Here is a 4,984-nt window from a genome sequence, read left to right as displayed (position 1 = left end):
AGAGCTATGCATAGGGCCTCCCCGGTGGCGCAGCGGTTGAGCGCTGGGTTGCGAAGCTGCCCGCCGGTTTGATCCCCGGCTGCTCCCCGGCCACCAGAGGAGGGTCCCATATGGTGCGCAGACCTCTCCTGCCACCCGCTGCTCCCCTCAGCAGTGCACGTCGGTCCTTCTGCCTGTTCTGCTTCCCGCTCTGGCTCTGGTGAATTCTCTCACCCTCCCGCGCTTCTGACTGTACCCAGTGCATGTATAAACAAAACAAACAAACAAAATAAATAAATAAATAAATAAAACATGCCTCTATAAAATAAAAATTTAAAAAAAGAGCTATGCATAGAGGCAGTGCAGACAGGAATCTTATTGATTCAATGGGAAAATCTGTCAGCCCAGGAATTCCTGTTTTTCAAGATAATACCTTATTCCCACCTTCCTTCCAACAAATTGCCTAGCCAAGACATTCTAATTAAATGCCCCAGGTAATAAATTACTATTTTAAAGATCATACAGAGCATAGATTATGAGCCCCAGGAGTCTGTGCAAGAACCCTTTGTCTGCCTTTAGTAGACTTGAGACTAAATATTGACAGCATCATCTGTGGCCTCAGGCAGCTTCAGAATTCCACTGAACTATCACCACTTGTGAGACACTTCAACTCCAGGATCTGACACAAGTAGGTGCTCCATAAATATTGTTACCTAATTCCAGAAAAGAAAAACAAGGAACACACTTGAGAAACATACTTAACATCTTCAGTCAGGAAATGATACATTTGCCATGGAGCTCATGATAACTTAGTAAGAACTGAGTCTGTTCATCCATCAGATTACAAAAGTTTAGTTTGATGATCAACTTAGTAGGAATGCACTGAGCAGACGCAAGAGAAGAGACAGGCTCGCAAGAGAAGAGACACGCTCCTCCCTGGGGAGGGCAAAGAACATGGTGCTGTGGTTTATGAAGCAAAGTTGACCTATTTATCATATAATTATATACTTCTAATGAATTTGAGTGGTATTAGTCAGGGCTCTTCAGAGGAGCAGAAAAAGAACCGAGAGAGAGAGAGAGAGAGAGAAAGAGCGAGTGTGTAAAAGAGAGAGTGGTTGAATGTAAGAAATTGTTCATGTAATTATGGAGACTCAGAAGACCCAAGATCTGCAGGATAAACTGGGAGGCTTGAGAGTCAGGGACAGGTGTTTCGGTTCCAACCTGAAGGAAGAAAAAAAGTCAATCTCTTAGCTGTAAGTCCATCAGACAGAAAGAACTACCCATGGGGTAACTGGAGAAAATCTGAGCTACCTGCCATTACTCATCAGTGCAGGAGGGCTCATGCATTATGATTAACCTGGTCATGCCCCAGCATCTTCCATGTCAGTTAGCAGATCTCTGGTGGCTACATGCCCCAGAAGCCAGCCTTTGCCCAAAGGGGTCAGTGCAGACACAAGAGCAAAATGATCTGAGTTTATGCCTCACCTAGCATTCTCCACGTCACCATGTTGACCAGAACTCCCCACAAAACAGGTCGATGATCTTCGGGGTCACCATGTGAGAAAGTTATTTCAATGTGCTGGACAAAAGAGGCTCGCACAAGAAGCTAGGGCCATGCTGGATCCTCAGGAAGCAGCTCACACACACCCAGAGGGAATGAGAAAAAACCTGTGGAGGCTGCCTACCGCATCCTGCCTAAAGAATGCCAGCTCCTGATCAAAGAAGAAGCATGGGCATGGGTTTAGTTCCTGTCCACACATTTTTTAAACTTTTCTTTTGCATAAAAGAACTGGGGTGTAGGCTAGAGGTGCAGGGGGTGAGAGGATTCACCAGACACAGAACAGGGAACAGAACAGGCAGATCTACTGAAATACACTGCTGAGGGGATCAGCAGGCGAGACAGAGAGGTCTGCTGTGCCACATGGGTCAGCTCCCTGGCCGGGGATCGAACTCAGGCTATAAGGAGGCCCCTGTACACACATTTTGAAGAAGGAAACAACCAGCTGTCAGTCATCATCACTCCTATTCCTCTTATTGTTTTTATTACTGCAACTATGTATTGGATTTTGTGCTGCAAGTCATTTGTTCCTTTCATTTATCTCTTTGTAATGCCATCTCCTTCATTCCTTAAAACAAATCCTATGAGGTGGATAGTATCCATCTCCCACTCAATAGGTGTGAAACTACCTGTGGGTTCCCTGTTCACAGATACCCAGAGGTGCCAGCAACTCCAGATTCCAACCCATGGTTGGCTGTCAACTGAGCCACCTGCCTCCCCACCTGGAACAGCAAGAGAATATTACCCCCTTCACTTTTCCAGATAAATATGAGTCAGTAAAATGAACTGTGGAACATTCTCTGCCAGGAGTCAATAGCTAAATAATGCTACCAGTGGTTGCTTTAGATCTCTGTCACCTCTCAGGAAGCCATTCTTCAAGGTGACTCAGGGGACAAAGGCAGAGCATGCAATGAGCCAAGCTTTTGCCTCAGGCTGGTTTGGACAAAAGCCAGAGCTCTTTTTCAATTAATTTTCCTTTAACAACAAACTTTAATTATCCCCTAAATCAGAGCTGTTTATTAAGAGGAAATAGACCCTGTGAGTGAAAACAGCTATTGTGCAAACACACAGACCCTTAATTACACTTGCTTACGTGATTGGCTTTGGTGAGCTGCTGGAAGGACTTGTCCTGTTATTCAAGCCCACTTGAATTGAGTGATCTTTGTTTGTGGTGGTAAGCATTCCAACTGACACACTTTCCCATCCTTACACTTCCTCTTGTTTTTTTCTCCCTCTTTTAACGCGTCATCAAGCACTTCCAAGAATCTGGATGGATTATAACATGATCATTCCTTTAGCAGAACACAACTCCTACCCCATCTTTGCCACCAATTTTTTAAAAAATGAGGGAATTCCCCCCAAACCAAGTATAAATCAAATATTTATACAGCAAATCCAATGTCATTGGAGTGTTCGAGTTATATATCATGCTTTGGTTTAATTTCTGACTCTGATTCTATGGACATGGATCTTGACACAAAAACTTAATCTTCCTCCCATTGATCATCCTGATCATTTTCTCTCTCCCCTTTAGTTTTTATACCTCCATCTCATCATTCAAAGCGTTTGTGACAGTTTGCACTAAACACACACATCAATATGATGAAATATGCAAAATTTAAAAATCAGGTTATCTCCCAGCACCAATAAAAAAGGTGGAGAGAAAGCGGACAGTATAGATCATCAGAACAATCAAAAATGCTCTGATGTTGGCCAACAGTTATGTTGGCTATTAAAAATTCAAAATTACTCAGTAACTTAGTTAATATGATATTTTACAACTTAACTAACAGGTGCTGGAGATGGAGGCGGGAATCATGAATTTTCAGACTACTGACAGGAGTAGAAATTTGAAGAACAGCTTCAAAGAGTTAACTGGCAATATCCAGCAGTGTTGAAATGGGGCTTGTCTCATAACTCAGCAACAGAAATTCCAGATCATCTAGATAGACATATCTGGCATGTGTGCACAATAAGACATAAACACGGTGTGTTTTTAGCACTGGTTACAAGTAAAATCTGAAATGATCTAAATATTCACCAATATCAAAACGAATTAATATTCCATTTTGTGATGTCCTCATGCAGTGACACTATACAGTAGTTAAAATCAACTTGCTGGGCCTCCCCGGTGGCGCAGTGGTTGAGCAATGGGTTGCGAAGCTGCCCGCAGCTTCTGCAGTGCCGGTTCGATCCCCGGCCACCAGGCGAGAGTCCCACATGGCGCGCAGACCTTTCCTGCCGCCCGCTGCTCCCCTCAGCAGTGTACTTCATCAGTCAGCCTGCTCTGCTCTGCTCTGCTCTGCTCTCTGCTCTGCCTCTGGTGAATTCTCTCACCCTCCGGCACTTCTGACTGTATCCAGTGCTTGTATAAATAAATAAAATAAAATCTTTTAAAAAAATCAACTTGCTAAATGTACATTTTCAGTAAGGATAAATCTTAAAGCACAAATGGTATCAAGAAGAGGAGAATATGGAACCATTGATCAATGGAGGAGGGTTTCCATTTGGGGCGAGGCTAATGGGTATTGTTGCACAATGGCATGAGCATACCTCATGCCAATCAAGTGCCGTGAAAAATATCTAAAAAGTCTAAACCTTACATTTTGTGTATTTTACCATGAAAAAAGTCACCATGAGGCAGGTGCCCTTATTATCCATTTTCAGATAGACAGTCCCAGGTAGACTCTGCCTCTGCTCCATGCCCGCATCCACAGGCCTTTCCTTTCTGTCTTCTAACACACTCAGTAGAACACTTGGATGTCTACACCCAGATAGGCACATGAATGCAAACTCCTGCTTTCCCTGAGTGACCACAATTGCCAAGCTCAGTCTCTCTCTCTCTCTCTCACACACACACACACACACACACACACACACTCACACACACACACCATACATTCAATCACTTCTTGTCCCCCTCTGGGCTGGGTTTATGCTCCACTGTAGGTGATGATTCGAACTGGGTCAGCAACAGGACATGGGGAGACCTTGCCATCTGCGGGACAATTAGCAGGAGTTTATGTGGGCTCCAGTAAGGCCTCAGGTGGGGCTGCAGCAGCAGTGGAGAGCAGCAGGCAGGGCAGCCGGTGGAGGCAATGGAATGCATGATTGCTACCTCTGCCGCTGCAGCCCTGTGTCCCTGCACATCAACCACAGCCTCCAGCTTGCTCCCCCTGAGGCTGCCTTTCTGTTAGGCATGTTTCTATCCCCGTCAGTAGTGTCTGGAAATTCCCAATTCCCCACCACAGCCCCCAAGTCATGGATTTCATTTTGCCAAGAGACAAATTGTATCTTATTCTTTTATTTTGCAGTCTGATCTTCTCTTAATTGAGTGGCCAAGAGTGATCCCATCCAGGTGTTGTCCTTGCCCCAGGGCCTTGTACCTGCTGCCTGAATGGTTTTCCAGAGACTTCCACATGTTCCCCCTGACATGTCACTTCTGCC

This window comes from Talpa occidentalis, unplaced genomic scaffold (assembly GCF_014898055.3).
Source record: "Talpa occidentalis isolate TD23 unplaced genomic scaffold, MPIMG_talOcc4v2.1 talOcc4.10, whole genome shotgun sequence".
Classification (NCBI taxonomy): domain Eukaryota; kingdom Metazoa; phylum Chordata; class Mammalia; order Eulipotyphla; family Talpidae; genus Talpa; species Talpa occidentalis.
Note: the sequence above shows the minus strand (reverse complement) of the source record.